Genomic DNA, 20,434 nt, shown 5'->3' with positions numbered 1-20,434 from the left:
AGATCGCATTGAAAAACATTATTTCCCGGCTGAGCTAGCCGTGAGAGCTTGACCCGGAAGTGACGTCAGAGATGTTACTTTCCAGGTCACAAGAAGGGGGGAGAGCAGACATATAGACTGTTCTACTTCCATTTCAGCCGCCGACACCCACAATGGAGCTCCGGGGCCCGCCGATAGGCAAGTGGAGCCTGGTAGGCATAGCAGGCGGTACCGGGGGTGTGTGAGAGCAATCAGACGGCAGCACTGCTGCATGAATGCTCTCACCTGACAGACAGGAGTCTACCTGTCCCTTTCACACACAATCCCAGTGGCTGCTGCCTACGGATTGTGTGTATTATCCCCCGCTATCAGGTCCGCACAACGTACAGACCCGGCGGGTGAAAGGGTTAAAGCTGAACTCTAGGCAGATATAACAGACGCAAATTAATGCAGCTCTGTATTCATTATTACATTCTAATTTTTATCTTTTTAGTCAAGTGGTAAAAATTCTTTAATTTAAAGTGGTTGTAAACCCGGTAATGGAATTTGAGCTAAGCACATATATCTGCAGTGTTTACTTGTCTCTCTCCAAAGCTCTAAGTGTTGTTTCTCTCTGGTGCTTCTTTCTTTTTTTTTTTTTTTTTTTTTTTTTTTTTTTTTTGTCCACATCAGCGAATCTTTACCTGAGACTAAAAATCAACTTAACGTTCATTGTTGTCTCTTAGAATTAATCTTCACATCATTGTGGCTATTTTCTTGTTACTTACTTGTATAATTAAATGTAAAACATTTATCCAACTTTTATTTCATATTTCTTAAAACTGTTCTTATATCTTACTCCCAATATTTCACTGAAATTATATTAAAGTTATACTACCCCCCCCCTCCCCTTTCCCCTTGTCAGTAGTGTCCCTGCTCCTGATATCCTGGTCTTTATGGTCTTAGTTGTGCGGAGAAACTCCAATCCCGCTTAAATTGTTTCCAACCTCTCCATTTTTTTAGAAATATTGCCCTTTCCTCTTCTTCTCTCAAACACAGGCTTTCCATATTATATATTTCTTCTACCGCATCTACCCACTCCCATGTTGTTGGGCACTCTACCTCTCGCCATTTTTTAGGGATCAGTTTTTTCGCAGCGTTTAATAGATGCGGGATGATTGTGTCCTGGTATTGTTTAACCCCAACCTCCGTGCCATGAAAGAGTACTACCCAGGGGTCTGGTTTCAATGCTGTTTGAGTTATTTCCTTAATCATTTGAAGGATCTTTTCCCAGTATAGTTTAATTTTGGCACACTCCCACCAGATGTGTGTCATGGTACCTGTTTTCCCACAGCCCCGCCAGCACTCGGCGGTCCCGCCTAGCTGGAATTTAGATACCTTATCCGGGGTGTTATACCATCGGGAGATAAGTTTGTAGTTCATCTCAGCTGTTTTATTATCCCTTGCCGAGCGGTGTGTCATTTTCAATATTTTATTTATTGTTTCTTTACCTTTTTGTGATCCCAATTCCCTTTCCCATTTATTTATATATGGCGGCGTATCTTTCCAGCTGGTCCGCATCAATAGCCCATATAGCTTTGATATTATACCCTTTGCACTGTCAGCCGTACAAAGTTGTTCCACCCCTGTCAAATACTTTTCAGATCTAATCGGCTGGGGTAGTTTTTCTATGAAACGGGTCAGCTGGAGATATCGCCACCTGTCCCTTCTCATAAATCCCATGTGCACTAATTCTTCATGTGAAAGAAGTTTCCCTTTTTTAATTATATCTTTTATTTGTGACCCCTCTAATCTTATCCAGTTCCCTCCTATCACCCCTCTACCCGGTGGGAAATATTCGCTGTCTTTTAAGGTTATCAGTGGCGAATTATAGTGTCCATTTAATCTTTTATACTCCTTATCCCATATCTTCAGTGCAATCTGTGTTAACTTGTTTGTGTCTATATCTAGTACCCTGTATTTTGGGGGATTCCATATTATCTTATTTAATTGTGCTTTACTGTATGTATATTCTAAATTAACCCATCTTTTTTCCTCTTTTTTTTTCCCTTTTACCCATTCTACAATTCTTGATAAGACCACCGCCTGATAGTAATATTGTAAATCAGGGACCGCTAATCCTCCCCTCCCTTTTTCTTGTTTTAATACTCCATGGGAGATCCTAGGTTTTTTATTATTCCATATAAATTTGCTCATTATTGCTTTTAATTTTTTGAAATAGCTGGGTGGGATTTCAACTGGCAACATCTGGAATTTATATAAAATTTTTGGAAGAATAAACATTTTATACACGTTTATTCGACCTATCCACGAGATCGATCTATTACTTGCTCTTCTGAGTTCAGTTTTTATTTCATTCAATAAAGGGATATAATTTAGGCGGTATATCTTATCCAGAGTGTTTGCCAATTTTACTCCCAGGTATTTCAGATCTTTTGTCCATTTAAATTTACTTTGTTCTTGGATTAGTTGTACTTCCGTCGCACCTACATTTATATTAAGGATTTCAGATTTTATTTGGTTAATTTTGAAGTTTGATAATTTCCCGTACTCATCCAGGGCCTTTGTTATCTTGGGCAGAGAATCTACTGGGTTACTTATATAAAACAACACGTCGTCTGCATATGCTGCAAGTTTATGTTCCTCTTGCTCAGCCTTAATTCCGCTTATTTCCGGGTTGTTTCTGATTGTCGCGAGTAGGGGTTCCAGCGAGAGCACAAAAAGAAGAGGTGACAGTGGGCATCCCTGTCTGGTCCCATTTTCCATCTCAAAGGAAGAGGAGGGCAACCCGTTGATGTTTACAGTCGCTGTCGGGTGGTCATACATCATTTTAATCCGTTTGGCCATCCTAGGGCCTATGCCCATTTTATCCATTGTCTGGAACATGAATCCCCAATCGACTCTATCAAAGGCCTTTTGGGCATCTGTTGATAATAGTAGCGCCGGGGGATCCGTCTTCTTCCTTTGAGATAGAATCAATAAAGTTCTTACCCCATTGTCCTTTCCCTCTCTTCCGGGGATAAACCCAGTCTGATCTGGATGTACTAGTATATTCATTACTTTTTTCATTCTATTTGCTAACACCTTAGCAAATAGTTTAGTATCCTCATTAAGGAGTGATATTGGTCTGTAACTTGCGCACTTGGTCTCGTCTTTTCCTTCTTTCCGTATGATCGTTATTGAGGCAGATAGCGCCTCTTTACTCATGGCGTATTCTGTCCCAATCCCGTTCATATACTTACAGAGTTTCGGTACTAGTATATTCTTAAACCTCTTGTAGTAACTAATTGTCAGACCGTCTGGTCCCGGGCTTTTCCCAGGAGCTGATTCCGCTAATACCTCATTTATTTCTGCTTCCGTTATGGGGTTTTCTAAATATTCTTTATCAATTTCACTGATCCTGGGGAGTCTCGCCTTATTTAAATATTTATCAATTTCTTTTAGTTTACCTTCTTTATCTATCGGGTTGTTTTTTACCGCATATAATTTCCCGTAGTATGTTTTGAATGATTCGGCTATTTCTTTTGAAGCGTATACCATGTCCCCGGTTTCTGTTTGAATTTTCTCTATGTAGTTCGTAGCTTTTTTTTTTTGGAGCATCCTGGCTAGATATTTAGTGGGTTTGTTTTCTTCTTGATACCTCACTTTATTAAGTTGATTATAAAATTTTTTAGTTTCTTGTTCCATTAACCCACGTAGTTCTTCTCTCCTGGACGTTAATTTTTGATATAGCTTTTTATCTGTAAGCCCCATTTTATGTTGTTGTTCTATTCTGAGGATTTCCTCTCTGAGTTTATTGCCCCTCTCTATACGTTCTTTTTTTTTCTGCGAACCTCGTGCAATCAAGATCCCCCGAATATACGCCTTATGGGCATCCCACAGGACCTGCCCAGAGATTCCTTCGGTCTCATTCATCAGAAAGTACTTCTCTAATTCCTTACTCACTACTTCCCCCCCCCTCCTTATCAAGAATCAACGTGTCATTTAGTCGCCACCTAGAGAAACATTTACTTTGTCCGGGAATCTGCATTTTCATTTTTAAAGGCGCGTGATCTGACTGTGTTGTTATTTCTATACTTGTTTCTAGTACCATCTCTAGGGCTCTGTGTTCCACAAGAATATAATCAATCCTTGAGTATGACCCGTGTACTGGGGAGAAGAATGTGTAGTCCCTTATTTTGGGGTGTTGTGCCCTCCATACATCAACTAGTTGGTTTTTATTCAAATTTTGAATTAACCTTTTTAATTGAGTGCTATTCCTTCCCAGTACCCGGGACGTGCTGTCAAGTATGGGGTCTAGACAGAGATTCAGATCTCCCATTATAACTACATGGCCACTTTTAAATTCTTGTATTTTGGCCAGTATTTCCCTCAAAAAGTTTATAGGGTTTTTATTTGGGGAGTAAATGTTAGCCAGTGTATACCTAATATTTCCTAATTTTCCTTTCTGGTGCTTCTTTCCTCTGTTATCAGCATGAGAAGTTTTCTGACTCATGAGATAACATGAGCCAAAAATTTGTGTCAGGGAGGGAGATAAGCACAGAGCTTGTCTATTCAGAATACAGCTCTGCATGTTCCTTGGTTCCTCTGCCTATGTGAAGGGGAGGTGTGTCCCTTTCCTCCAATCAGCTCTCACAGAGTGTCTGAAAGCCATTAACTGCAGTTATCTACTTCCTTCTCCGTACTCCTCACAGATGCATGGGGATTTTATCGCTCGAAAGGGTTGTAGGGAAGAGAAGACTGCAGTTAAACAAGTAAAACCAGGGCTGGTGCAAGGATTTTTGACACCCTAGGCGAAAACCCATTTTGCTGCCTGATGCCTTCTCCCCCTTCTTTGCCCTGCCCATGGATAGGGTAGAAGTGGCAGGGGTGAAGTTTTTTTTTGCGGCACCTCTCCACATATTTCTACAACCATGGTCCACACCTGCACCTCTAGACCTGGCCTGAAGACAAATAGTGGCAATACAGTAGCCCTTTACAATACAGTGTCTGCTTTACATTACAGAGCTCTTTGCATCAAAGTCCCCCAATTTACATCAGTGCCCCCTTTTCACCCTTCACATCACAGCCCATCCTTACATCGCAGACCTTTCCACTTTACATCTGTGTCCTCAGCCCCCCTTCCTTGCATCCAAACCCCTTCACATCCCCCTGTCTTTTCACCTCAGTCCCCTTCACAGCCACCCTTGTAACCCAGTCCCTTTTAAACCCCCCCTTTCCTTGCACCCCAGTCCCCTTCACAGCTGCTCCCCATACTTGCAACACAGAACCCCGCAAAGCCCCACACCTTGTATCCACATCCCATTTACAGCCCCCCTTCCTTGCACCCCAGTCCCCTTCACAGTCCCCTCCTTGTATCCCAGTCTCTCCTACAGCTGTCCCCCCTCCCCTTACTTGCTCCCCACTCCCTTTCACAGTCCCCGCATTTCTGGTATCCCGGCCCCCTTTACAGCTACCTTCTTTCTTTGCAATACAGTCCCCTTTATGTCAATGCCCCCTCCCTTACCTTACACAGCAGGTAAAAGACAGAGGATGCAGTGTGTCTAAGCAGGCTGTTCAAACTTTCCATTTGACAGATGGTTGCTAGGATCCCCCCTAGCAAACAAATCACAGGCTTTTTAACCTGAAGAGTTGGACAGGTCCTGCCTTGTGTTTGGACATGCCGCATCCTCTGTCTTCTACCTGCTGTCTAAGGATTAAAGTGGTCGTCGGGGGGAAGGAAGGAAGAGTCACATGGGAGAGGCACTAGCAGTGCAGGGTGCTCAGTCTGCACTGCAGCGCCGCAGCCTCATGTACCTGAGCAGCAGAAGGAAGGCCGGGCGCAGTCATCTTAGGAAGCGACAGCCCCTTCTCCCTGAGCCCCAATTGTTCTCTGTCTGTGTCACTCCTTACCGCCACATAAAGCCAGCGCAATCCCCTTCCCCCAACTGATGTGTGCTCTAGGCCGGCGCCTACTTTGCCTACAGGTACCGTCGGCCCTGAGTAAAACCTATGTAGGAGGATTTGTTTAATCTCCGTGTATCACCTGAGGCTATTCACTTCACTGGGTATATGTGAGGGTTTACATCCACTTTAACTTCCTATCAGCCTCTTGCAGTCTCTGTAGAACAGGGTTAAGACTGGGGGAGTAAAAAGTAGGACATGGAGCCAGTCAGTTGTGCTGCAGTGCAAGTAGAATTCTGATAGGAGGATAGAGCAGAGTGACACAGAGATAAGCTCATTGGGTTCCTGCTTCTCTATTTCACTGTCCAATCTCAGGCTAGTGGAGGAGCAAGACCAGTAATTTTATCTAAAATGCAGCAAAGAAAAAAACAGGTTACCTCCTCGTCCAGACAGGGCTTTTCTGAGTGGTAGAGCTGTGCCAAATTCAGAACTGCACTAAAATGTACATCCCCTGGCAGGTAAAACAGCTTCCTTATACGATTGTATTTTGAGATTTGCCTGACGCTTAGATTAAAATGGTTTATAAGGATATTAGAAGCCTAATAGGGATCTGCATGACTAGCCGTTTTTGTTATAAATGTAACATGCCCATAGGTACTTTTCTACACATGGTTTGGAGGTAACATTCTGTAAGTAGTTACAATTATAAAGTGACATGCACATTACAGATCCCTTAAGTCAGCCTGGCTAATGTGTAGTATGCCATAACTTTTTTTACATTCTAGTACATACATACATACATTGTAGTAAGGTTAATAGCAATGACATAGTTCAGTAATGGAAAGATGTAGATCCATCAAAACAAAGCCCACATCCTCAACCATAAACCAGCAGCTGATCCTGAGGGAGGCAAAACCCTAAAGCAAACAAGATAACTCTCCAGATCAATGTCATTTCTTTTAAGCAATTAAGAGACATTAATACATTACATTCTTAGGAACACCACTTACCACTATTAAAGCAATCGACCACGATTCCTAGAGCCCATTTTTGTTGAACTACATTTTCACAGCTAAAAGTTGAGAACCCTTTCCATATGCAGAGGTTCAATCTGTTCCTCTTGTTACTAACAGTGCCCCCCATGTCTTTCATCTCAACTTTAAAGTTAACAGCATTCCCATGAATATTCTGTATGGGCCATTTAGATAGTTATAAAAGATAATGATATACCCCCTTCAAGGGTGAATAAATCTAGTTCAGTTAATCTTTCCTTAAATCTGAAATCACGTAACTTCCCTTTTATGCAATATTTTCAGGTCCATGACATATGTGACCGGTTTCCAAAACTGAATTAAAATGTTAAAAAAAAGAGAAGCAAAAAAGCAAAGCTTTTTTGGCCATACTGCTCTTGTGGGTCACAGGAGTGCACTTATTTTTGCTCTTCTGTGACCCAGAATCAGCAGACACTGCAGGATTTGAAAGGATCCTGACCATATTGTCGGGATCCACCCAGCGGCTTGACAGCTGGCTTTGGCTCTCAGTGTGTGGCTGAGAACCGAAGCCAACTGTGCCCTGTCCAGCCTGTCGCTCCAGTGAGTGCTATAGGTGCACAATGGAGAGCAATCATTGCCAATTTCTGCTCTCCACTTCAAGCACAGAGAGAGCTGAGTGATTAGCGATCATGTACTCACTCAGTTCTCTGGCTTAGAGCCACTGGGGGACAGCTGCAGCATGGAGGTGAGTAGGTATGTATTTAGATTTACATAATGCATAATCAATGTGTAATGAGAGTTAATAAGTAGTCCATGGTGGTGAAAATGAAGTGTAAATCAAAACAGTTCTTTAAAAGTGCATCCAGCATGGATAAACGTGATTACTCCTTGACTGAATTAGCCAGATGCACCGCCACCAAAAAATTAACAAAATGCCTCCTAATCAAAAACGCTAGATTCTAGATTATAAGAGTCAGAAATGCTATGACCGCGGCCATGCTTATGATGGCATCATTTTTGATGAAACAAGTAGGGCAGAGTCTACGTCTGTGATGTCACCATGTATGCCGAATCTGTGAGATTTCCAATTGTTTCCCAGGAACCAGGATTTTATTCATCTTAATGTGAGTTATTAGAGATGGGAAGCAGGGGGAATTGGCAACATGCAGAGTGATTAAGATGTGCCCAGACACACCCTGTGTGTACGCCTATGTCCCACTTAATGCAAGATGGGACAGCATTTGGACGTCCTGTCTTTGGGTTTATTAAGCATTTCTGACGGTTATAATCTAAAGTCCAGTATTTCTGGTAAGGAGGCATTTTGTTAATTTTTCGGTGGCGGCACATTAGGGTGATTCACACAAGGAGTAATCACGTTTATCCATGCTGGATGCACTTTTAAAGAATTGCTGTGATTTTCACTTCATTTTCACCATCTTAGACTATCAACTCTCATTATAAATTGGTTATAAATTTGTTGTGATTTGCACTTTTCACCACTATGGACCATTTATGAACTTATCCCATATTTTGTAGACGCTATAACTTTTGCGCAAACCAATCAATATACGTTTATTGCAATATTTTTCTACCAAAAATATGTAGAAGAATACAAGTTGGCCTAAACTGAGGAAAAAACGTGTTTTTGTTTCTTTTTAATGGGGTATTTATTATAGCAAAAAGTAAAAAATATTGTGTTTTTTTTTCAAAATGGTCGCTCTTTTTTTGTTTTGTAGCACAAAAAATAAAAACCGCAGAGGTGATCAAATACCACCAAAAGAAAGCTCTATTTGTGGGGAAGATAATTATCAAAATTTCATATGGGTACAGTGTTGCATTACCACGCAAGTGTCATTCAAAATGTAACAGAGCTGAAAATTGGTCTGGGCAGCAAGAGGGTGAAAATGCCGGTATTGAAGTAGTTAATTCAGCAGGGCAACTCTATGCTTATATTCACGGTCCACAAACCATCCAATTGTGTTGTTGCCAGCAGCTTTTCTGGTCTCACCTGCGCAGAAATTTGGTGGTTTATCTATTTAGCTGAACTTCAGCTGGGCTTTAAAGCACTATATCCAGAATCCAGCATATGTCAAATTGTGACAGGTTCACTTTAAAGTGGCTTCAGACAATCCAGGTGGGGTTTGCAAATACCTCAAACATATAAAGAAATAACACAGACTAATTTACTAAACTGTCATATTCCCTTTTTTCTCTCTTTTTGCATTTCAGTTTTTGGAAAAAAAATTGCATAATTAAAAGAACAGAAAACAGGATGTGGCTTTAATTAAAATTACTATCATTATCTCTTCCCATAATTACATATTACCTATTATCGCTTACAACCTTTCAGGAGAATTGTGCAGTTGATTAATTTAGTATGTTAAATACGATCATAAATTTGACCTTTTTTCAAAGCAGAAATTAGCTGAAACTGAGATATTTATATCAGTTTAGATAAGCATTGAGGGGAGAAGGTATCGCACCCTGGCGGTTTGACCTTTTGCTGTTCTCAGGCTGTGACCTTAGAGATAAGCCAATGCACTATACTGGATACATACAAAATAGACAGAACATGAGTGTTTTTTTTTTTTTTTTTTTATATTATTCCATAGTGTTTGCACATCCATTGGTGAAAGGAGGAAGTAGGAATAAATTGTCCACAGTCTGAATGGCTAACATAGGACAGATTTTGTGGATATGCTCCCAGGGGCCTCTTTCACTGGCCTTTTCTTCTGACCTCTTGTGTTACTGGACAGTTCCCTGTATCCTTTGTAATATAAACTAATGCCAAAACATATTAGATCTTCACTGATACATCTATATGATTGCAGGCTAAAACACAGGTCCAGGTAGGCAATCTGGTTACTCTCTTTTGCTAGAGGGTCTGTTTGAATATTTATATTGGCCCGCGTAGTCCTACTTTGAGCTGCTGCTCATCCATCAGATCCATCTCAATGAAACAATGTCTGATCAAACTCTTCTGTTACTTACATAATAATGTAAAGAAATGTGCTGAAACACAAACAGCATGGTATTTTAGTGAAAAACACTTTTTCCTTACAACACAGGGCTCCTGGGTTCAGCTTCAACTATAATACTAGGATCTTCCAGGTACTGATGGCAAAATGAAACTGGGCTGAATGGGGGCAGAGATGTGCATACATTCTTTTCCAAAGCAGCAGTAGCCATAAGAAACATGGACCTAGCTAAAAGGTATGCATACATTGGGCTACTTTTTAAATTTAGGATATGGAGCATGTGTGTTACGGGGGGGTTGTGTGTGCGTGTGTGTGTGTGTGTGTGTGTGTGTGTGTGTGTGTATAAGCACTCTAGTTTAGCTGGCCATATACAGCTCAGCTGTTTCCTGCTACACTGAATATGTGATATATGATATGCTGAAATTTGAGCTATGGGTGGCCCTGCTGGCATCACCTGGCTTGACAAAATGTTTGGAAGTGGTAAGGGAGTGCTCTGTGCAATATCACTGCACAGAGCAATCAAGTATAACCTCTTTTGTTAAAGGAGAAGTCCAGTCAAAGCTTCTCCTATGGAAGTGCCATTAGTTTTGCACTCCTGTGACCCGTTTTCAGCAGAGAGTGAACTCAAGTTCGCTCTCTGCTGATGTCACAGAAATCAGTCCAGGCACCGCGTCATCCCGACAATGCAAGTTTGGATCCACCAGGTGTCTGGACTGACACCTGTCTCAGCGAGCCGCTGAGATAGACACTCCCCGCAACTCCACAGCCCAGCACTCCAATGAGTGAGACGGGAGCAGAGAGCTGCTGATTGACAGTCAGCAGCTCTCTGCTCGAGGATCTGTGAGAACTGAGCGATCAGAGATGTTCGATAGCTCGGTTCTCAGTGTAGAGGCGCCAGGGGACAGATGCAGCATCGGATCAATGCTGAATCCACCTAGGTAAGTATGAATATGGAAAAAAATTAAAAATAAAATAAAAATTCTCGTTTAATTTTAGAAAAAGAAAGCCTTTAGTGTCACTTTAGGGATTAATAAGCTATATTAAAATTTGGTTTTGGTGGTTTAATACCAATTAAAGAGCTGCTTAAAAATGCATACTTGATAAAGATTTATTTGTTTTGCCTTCCTCTGAAATAACTTCTGCAGGGTGTGAATGTATATGCTTTTGTCTTTTGGTTGAACTCTATGAACAGGTGATTTTTTTTTTTTTTTTCAGACCAATTATAAAAGATGCAATAACTGCTCTATGGAACATTACATTTTATTTATATCCAAATGATGAGGCCCACATTTTCAGTTCAAGACCAAGCCCACTATACTTTATCAAGCCTTTAGTGATCTCAGTATGACATTTAATAATGGCAGGGCAAGAAACTAAAAATAATTCATTCCAAGGACACGGTCTTACTACATGTGGAACCACTATAAACAGTCATAATGGATCCACTAATGCCAGAGTTCAAAGCCGATCGACGATTATTGTTGCGTTGCTTTACAACCTACAAGTTGCTGGGGAATAGCAGAACAACAAAACTCCCAAACCATTAAGGTCTCTGTTCCATTAAAATTTAATGAGTACAGTTCTAGTTGCTTAAATGCTCTATGCGCCAATAATTATTAAGCGCTTACTCTTTACTCACCTGCATTAGGATGCTCGAAAGGCTCACAATATATCTACACTGAACATTTACATTTGGATCTAGACCGTTAATTTCCATCACAAACTTATTAAGCCTTTCAGCTATTTCTGCTAAGTCTGAAAATGGTCTCTGGAGCTGCACATGGCTAAATAATACTTCACCGTAATTTACACAGATGAAAGCTTTTTTATTTTCTATCCTTAAAATATATGCTGTGCACAAAACCACACAGGGAAAAATGCACCTGCAAAGGCTAGCAATTAAAAACAAAATCTATACATTTATTGGACATAATATATCAAAATTGTATCAATGTGGCACAAGGAAACCCCTCCACCCACTCGGAGTGTGTCCACATCACACAGGTCAACCCCCGACCTCCCCCTCCTTCCTCCCCACAGCTCACCCAGGAACCCCCCCCCCCCCTCCCTCCAGATGCCCCGGGCCACTCCTCTCCCAATGGTAGCCTCCCTCACACTTCAGCCTTCAATCAAACCTAGCTCCCCCTCGCAGAAGATGATGGGGGTCTCATGTGTATAGGGAATCTATGTGTGAAATGAGCCCATGCTCCACCTGCCACAGTTGACAGAATCCTGCTGTATTGTATAACTGCTGAGTCATCCAATATAAATGCCTGCTGCTTCTGGTCCCCATAAACAGGTATTGGGAGTGTTTGTTGGACTACTAAAACTAACTACAGTGTTAGAATGATAAAATACAGTATAACCTAAATGTATGTGGTGGGCACTATAACTGGTATCACCAAAAAAGCATATAGCAGTTGATGTGGTACAGTGATCAAATTATATATATCCCCAAATTCTTCTTACATACAAAAGGACCCAACATAACATATTAGCCTATTGGACTGTTGTCTTCTATTAAAGCTCCAGGAAAGCCTGTTGGGTTCAGCCTGCCATGCAATTATAGCTTTGATGATAAAGCCAATTGACCTCCACACAGTATTGGAGCCCAACTGAGATCTGCAGTTGATTGGCTGTCTTTATGTGTATGTCCATCTAGGGGATATTTGTCACTGTATAGCTCTGCTGAAAGAGCTGCTACAAAAAATAAACTTAAATGTATGTGGTAGGTATTATTACTGGTATCTCCAAATGAGCATATAGCAGTAAATATGATACAATGATCAAATTATATACAGTATATCCCCAAGTGTTCCTTACATACAAGAGACCCGACATACCATACTAGTCTATTGGACTGTTGTCTCCTAATGTAGCTCCAGAAAAAGGCTGTTGGGTCCAGGCTGCCATGCAATTATAGCTTATGTAGATGAAGCACTTAGCAGTTGATAAACCTCAACACAGTATTGGAGCCCAACAAAGATCTGCAGTTGGTTGGCTGTCTGTATGTGTATGCCCACCTAGGGGATATCTGTCACTGTGTAGCACGTCTGAAATAGCTCCTATAAAATACCCTTGAAGTGTATTGTAGTATTATAACTGGTATCTCCAAATAAGCATGTAGCAGTTAATATGGTACAATGATCAAATGATGTACAGTATATCACCAAAGGCTCCTTATATTCAAAAGGCCCAACATACCATTATAGCAGTGGCAGGTGGTGCTCAATATTTTTTGGGGGGTGGTGGCAAACGGATTGGACGGGAATGCAGTGATCCATGGTCTTACCTTCCGATGATGAGTTGGTGCTGGATCCGGGGTAGGGCTCCTCGAAGCAGCTGTTGCTGCCCTTCTGCCCACTGCTACTCACTCCAGCTTGCAGAAGGAAGAGGCGGGCCATTGCTTCTCATCCCAAACAGGAAGTGGGTCCAGAGAACGGATTGGCCGGGAGTCCTAAGACTCCCTTGGCCAATCCAGTCTCAGGGCCCCCTTTCTGATTGACTAGAAGAAGCAGGAAGGCATTAGAAAATATTAATTGCTAATCTCAGAGAACTGGGTGGGCTCAGGGAGCAGTGCTCAGCTGAACAAGTACTGAGATATAACCATGCAGAGAGTGAGAGCCACAGTCTATCTCCGTGTCATGTTTCTGATGAATGTATTGCCCATCTCCTCTCTCTCCCCTATTAGGGGAGGCGGCTACTACGCAACAATGGTAATCTCCACTCCGTGTTCAGCAAATATAGTTCTCCACACACATTGCACTGGCCAGCAAGTAATGTTCACTCAGTTAAAGGAATGGTAATAATATGCATGAAAACTGATAGGCCCACCACTCCCATCAATCTAGATGGCTTCAGGAAAATAGTCCAGTATAGTTGTAAGTGACATTTCTTGATGCTGTGGGCTGTTGGCTTCAGCTGAGGATCCTCCAAGGCATCCACTCAGCTATGCTTCAGGTTGCATGTTGGAAGGCTTGGAGTACTCTGTTTCCTGGGCATATCTAGACACCCTCAGAGTTCCTTTAACCAGCATCACCGATGTACAACAGACTGCAGACCACAAGGGGGGCATGTACCCCTCCGCCTATGCGTTTCGGCCCTCCCACTGACCGGGGCTTCGTCTGGGTGCATGACTCACACAGAGTCCCTATACAGGCTAGACCCCATCATCTTCTGTTGGGATTGGGGGCCCAGGGCATCTGGAGTGAGGGGGGGGGGGGGTCGGGGGTGACTTGTGTGATGTTCTGGACAACACACCCTGAGTGGTTGTGGGTTTCCTTGTGCCACATTGATACAATTTTGATATATTATGTCTAATAAATTTATATCGATTTTTTGAATTTGTAGCCTTTTTAGGCGTTTTCTTGTGTGGTTTTGTGCATGGTATTATATTGGAAGCACCTCCCCTTAGTTTTAGGGTACAGGCACCATTTCAAACAACCTCTCCCAGGATTCATACCATTTTTATTTTTTTTCCCCCAACAGAGTTCACTGAAATTATAACCTACTTACCAAGTTACTTGGCACCAACAACAATATTGGGTTAGGAGGAGAGGGAGGTCTGCGTGAATTCGTTATACCCTAAACACAGGTGTAACATGTATAAAAGGTGAAAATATCCTTTAAAAGGGGTTCTAAAGGCTGTGCTCACAATCACTGCCAGCCCCTCTGCTAGGTTAAATGTACTATACAGTGTACTGTATGTTTTGTAAAATTCTTTTTCTAAATACCTTATTTCTCCCCGCTGATCAGTAGTCACATGACTGTCCGGCAGATGTCAGAGGGAGATCTTGGGCCCCTCCCTCTATAGGACATGCATCAGAGGAAGAACGGGGCGGGTGGTCACATGACCACTGGAGAAATACGTTTAGAAGAAGAATTTTACAAAGCGACACACACTCTATAGTACAAGGTTATCCTAACAGAGGGGCTGGCAGTGATTGTGAACGGTAATTTTTATACTACTCAGAACAGTGCTAGAAGGGGAGGGGAGGGGCAGCTCACACACAGAGCTGACAGGCAGGGAGGGGAGGGGGGAGAGCAGAGAGGAGAGCTGCAGATGACAGAGGCAGGTAAACTGATCACGGCTCAGCAGCCATGATAAACTGTGTTCAATTTACAGGGGGGAGGGCAGCACCAGGCAGGATTAGCCAAGTATTTTAGGTGCTAGAAGGGGCCAAATTACACAGCACAAGCACTGTGCTGTTATTCATACTTTAAAGGAACAGATGATCCCCAGATGACCCCCCCCCTTTTTTGGGGTAACAAACGCTTTAATGTCGGGGAAATCTCTTGACCAGCAACAGATGCAGAAACAAAAGTTATTTTTTTTAAATTAAGGGGATGCTAGATCCTATGTCAAGTTTTTATTATTGTTTGTTTCCCTGTTGCAGATTTTCCCTCACTTCCTGTCCGCTAAAACTTTGTCCACAGAAAAGGAAATGGGGGGAAATCTCTCTGGCCTTTTTCCAGTCTATCAAAAAAAACAAAACAAAAAAAAAACATTTGGGTATAGCTATTCTTTAAAGTGACATTGCTAATTGCTCACAAAACTGACAGAAGAATCTCAAACAGTTCAAGTACTTGATTCAACCCGCTTCTCACTCCTATATCCCGAATTAGAATAACAAAAAAATAAGGTGCATCTCTAGACCAGGGGTGTCCAGCCTGCAGCCCAAGATGGCTATAAATGCGGCTCAACACAAAATCGTAAACTTACATTAACCACTTCCGGACCGCCACAGACCTATATAAGTCCTTACTTTGAAGGGGGATATCGTTATGGCATAAGCTAGCTGCCATAACCCCGGTATCCTCTTGTTCGGCTGGAGGTCTGGTTTCTGATAAGAGTGGTCTCTGCGGCAGATTCACCGCAAGATCACTTTTAATCAGTGGCGGGAAAGAGGCACCCCTTCCCTCCGCACTCCGGTGCCCTCTGCCGCTTACCGGCGATCGGATCTTCACCCTTGCTGGGCATGGAGACTAGTGAGAGGAAGATGGCCCCCACCCGTCTCCATAACAATGCAGGACTGAAGCAACGTCAAAACGTCACTTCCGCCCATAGCTCTTAAAGGACCAATTTATTTTTATTTATTTTAAATGACAATTTTTTTTTATTGCATTTAAGTGTAAATATGAGATCTGGGTTCAAATAGACCTTAGGTCTCATATTAGAAGTTTTTTTTTTTTTTTTTAAACAGTATAAAAATAAAAAGGTAAAATATTAAATAATAAAAAAAAAATTAAACACGCCCTGCATATGCGTGAGTAGCACCCGCATATGAAAACTGTGTTCAAACCACAAATGAGGTATCACAATCGGTAGAGCAAGAGCAATAATTCTAGCCCTGGACCTCCTCTGTAACTTAAAACATGCAACCTGTAGAATTTTTTAAACCTCACCTATGGAAATTTTTAAAGGTAAAAGTTTGTCATTCGACGAGCGGGCACAATTTTAAAGCGTGACGTGTTGGATATCAATTTACTTGGTGTAGCATTATCTTTCCCAATATAAAAAAAAAATTGGGCTAGCTTTACTTTTGTCTTATTTTTTAATTTAAAAAAAATGTATATTTTTTCCAAAAAATGTGCACTTGTAAGACCGTTGCGCAAATACGGTGTGACAGAAAGTATTGTAACGACCGCTATTTTATTCTCTAGGGTGTTAGGAAAAAAAAAAAAAGTATACTGTTTGGGCGTTCCAAGTAATTTTCTAGCAAAAAAAATTGTTTTTAACCAACACATCTGAAAAAGAGGTTAAAATGTTGTTTTTTTTGTAAAAATGTGTTTACGCTTGCCAACACATGTGGCCTAACAAATGTTTGACACACTCTTTGCTGGACTTATAGAAGCTCGATCTTCCCACAGAAAAATCTCCCATTCTACCCAATCCCACTAGGAAAGCAAAGCACAAAGACAGTGCTCACAACAGGGAACACACCTAATAGATTACGGGTGGAGTCCTTCACTGGGTGCTCTGGCTCAAATGGCCTCCAGCCATTGAAAACGCAACTCCAAGAAAAATGCAGCCGGCAACTCTAGAATTCAGAATCCCATGAAAATCTTTATTTGCTACATAAGGTCAAGATCACCTTTATGCATGTCCTCAGTTTTTGGCAGCACCTATATATGTGAGCAACTATTTTCAAAGATGAAGTACACGAAGGGCAAAATAAAAACCAAAATATGAGACTTGCTACTACATGCATCAAACCAGATATTGATTCATTTATTTATCAAAAACAGTGCCAAATATCACACTAGTTTAAGGTTACCCTCTTTTACTTTTATAATAAAAATATTATAAAAATATAAAAATATATAAAAAAGTATTTTTTTATTACTCAGCTACATTATCTATCAGTGATAACCAACTTTTGATCTGCCCGGTTTTTTCTGTTCATCAGCTCTCCTCATTATTTATTGTATTTTATGTGTGGTCCAAGACCATTCCTCGTCTTCTAATGTGGGCCAGGAAGAGTAAAGGTTGGACACGCCTGGCCTAGACTATGAAGGAAATACCACTCATTTGAAATACACTATTAATTTTAACAGAAAGCACTGTGACCAAAAAAAATAAAAGCACACTAGGACTGAATACTACAAGGAGCATGTGAGTCGACATTACCAAACCATAAAAACATCTTTCTTGTCAAACTGAAAATGCAAATTGTCATCAGAATAGAAACATTGGGGGCATTTTTCAGTGTAGACTCCAGCAAACTCTTTCATAGGCTGGTCACACACACACACTTTTTTGGTGGATGGAGGAATCTAAAAGATTCTCTATCCACTCTACAGTGTCTTGAAAAAGTATTCATACCCCTTGACATTTTCCACATTTTGTCAGGTTACAACCAAAAACATAAATGTATTTCATTGGGATTTTATGTGATAGACCAACACAAAGTTGCACACAATTCTGAGGTGGAATGAAAATGATAAATGGTTTTCAATTTTTTTTTACAAATATCTGAAAAGTGTGGCGTGCATTTGCATTCAGCCCCCTTTACTCTGATACCTCCAACGAAAATCTAGTGGAACCAATTGCCTTCAGAAGACACCTAATTAGTAAATGGAGTCCACCTGTGTGTAATTAAATTTCAGTATAAATACAACTGTTCTGTGAAGCCCTCAGAGGTTTGTTAGAGAACCATAGTGAACACTATGAAGGCCAATGGAACACACCAGACAGGTCAGGGATAAACTTGTAGAGAAGCTTAAAGCAGGGTTAGGTTATGAAAAGTTCAATGTTCAATCCATCATCTGAAAATGGAAAGAGTATGGCACAACTGCAAACCTACCAAGACATGGCCGTCCACCTAAACTGACAGGGTGGGCAAGGAGAGCATTCATCAGAGGAACAGCTAAAAGGCCCATGGTAACTCTGGAGGAGCTGCAGAGATCCACAGCTCAGGTGGGAGAATCTGTCCACAGGACAACTATTAGTCGTGCACTCCACAAATCTGACCTTTATGAAAAGTGGCAAGAAGAAAGCCATTGTTGAAAGAAAGCCATAAGGAGTCCTGTTTGCAGTTTGCAAGAAGCCATGGGTGACACTGCAAACATGTGGAAGAAAGTGCTCTGGTCAAATGAGATCAAAAGTTAACTTTTTGTTGTGGGGATGCTTTTCTTCAGCAGGGACAGGGAAGTTGGTCAGAGTTGATGGGAAGACGATGGATGGAGCCAAATACAGGGCAATCTTAGAAAAAAAAACTGTTAGAGTCTGCAAAAGACTTGAGACTGGGGCAGCAGTTCACCTTTCAGCAGGACAACAACCCTAAACATACAGCCAGAGCTACAATGGAATGGCTTAGATCAAAACATATTTATGTTTTAGAATGGCCCACTCAAAAGTCCAGACCTAAATCCAATTGAGAATCCGTGGCAAGACTTGAAAATTGCTATTCACAGACGCTCTCCATCCAATCTGACAGAGCTTGAGCTATTTTGCAAAGGAGAATGGGTAACAATTTCACTCTAGATGTGCACAGCTGGCAGAGACATAGAAAAAAAGACTTGCAGCTGTACTTGCAGCGAAAGGTGGTTCTACAAAGTATTTACCCAGAGGGGCTGAATACAAATGCACACCACACATTTCAGACATTTTGTAAAAAATGTTGAAAAGCATTTATTATTTTCCTTCCACTTCACAATTATGTGCCACTTTGTGTTCGTCTATCACATAAAATGCCAACACATTTACGTTTTTGGTTGTACCATGACAAAATGTGGAAAATTTAAAAAGGGGTGTAGCGCTGGGCTCCTGAAGAGCACACGCTATGTTTTTGTCAATTTAAATGTTCCTAAGACCATAGTTGGGTTTTAGGGTTAATTGTGGTAAATTATGGCCTCAGTATCAGTTTGGCTGGACTGTATTGTGTTCTGCCTGGCAATAGGTGTGTGTGTCAACTTTGGCAGGCATTGGAACGCAGTCTGGTTGGACGCATTGGGTGCCAATCTTGCTCGGAACCAATCAGTGGGTGCGTTGTCTCGCTGTGTATTCTGGGAAAGGGTACTTAAGGTGCTGAGGTCACGTGTTTCGAAGTTCCGGTCCAGAAGTATGTTCTGACTCCATGGTCCTGGTCCTCCTGACCACCCCTCAGAGGCCCTCCTGGCCTGGGGTGCAGATCCATCTGTTTCAGAGTCTCGGGGCTGGCTAGCCAGAGGCACTGTCGGTTGCTAAATTAATCAAAAGGGGATTTATCCAATAGTTGTAATATCCAGTTGCGAATGGCTATTACCTGGATTACATAGAGAGACATTCTAGTGTCAGCAGTTCCAAGAGTACCTGAGCTTTCCTACTGAGAGACTGTGTTTTGTTCAACGTTTTGCAAATAAAAATCCCTAAAGTGGATCCAGTGTCAGTCTCTGCAGTTCATTGGGCCATCTACCTTGGGAAACCCCTAGACGCACACGAGGTCAAGAAAGTAAAGGTAAGCCCAAAAATAATCAGCCGTTCCTTCGGGGGTCAGTGCTACAGGGATATGAATACTTTTTGAAGGCACTGTATATCGCATGAATGGCTGAATCTCCTGCCCCGCCGCTTTTGCATTTTGACAGCTGTAAATGCCAATTTTAATAATACCCAAACAGCAGCTGCATCTAATTGAATGCAGCAGCTGTTGTGCGGACAATTTTCCACCCAGATCCTTTGATTTTTAAATGAAAGGTTATTGACAAGGTGGGGGCTGACAAGGGCAACCACTAATTAAATTTTATCAGGAAACTTCTTAATGGACGGTGAAATTCATGAGGAACTGGCTGAAATTTAAACAGTGTACGGTTTTGAAGGTACTTCATCACACTTCTTGTTGTGTCTCCATGAAGTCTGCCCAATGTGACACAGAAACCAAACTTAAAAAAAAACTGCCAGGGATAGTAACCATTTTCTACTCTATGCAAAACTTAAAAAAAGAACAAAAAACAAACAAACACAGTTTTGGGTTTAAGGAGTTACTAAACCCTTTTTTTTTTACACTAAAATAACAAACATGTTATACTTACCAATGGCTCCCGCTGCTGCTAAAAGCCAATCGGGAGTGAGAGTCCCTTGAGAGCCAAGGCTCGCGAGGACATCACTGGATCGAGAGGGAGCTC

At 41.6% G+C, this 20,434-nt stretch overlaps 1 protein-coding gene across 1 annotated transcript in view; it reads right to left on the bottom strand.

Moving 5' to 3' along the window:
- DOCK1 (dedicator of cytokinesis 1) overlaps positions 1–20,434 on the bottom strand; it is a 613,707-nt gene that overhangs the window by 117,309 nt on the left and 475,964 nt on the right. The gene's annotated exons all lie outside the window — the stretch shown is intronic.

Source organism: Lithobates pipiens, unplaced genomic scaffold (genome assembly GCF_037356315.1).
Source record: "Lithobates pipiens isolate NorthernLeopardFrog02 unplaced genomic scaffold, aLitPip1_a1.2 Scaffold_25, whole genome shotgun sequence".
NCBI classification, from domain to species: domain Eukaryota; kingdom Metazoa; phylum Chordata; class Amphibia; order Anura; family Ranidae; genus Lithobates; species Lithobates pipiens.
Note: the sequence above shows the minus strand (reverse complement) of the source record. Positions and strands in the feature narration are given on the sequence as shown.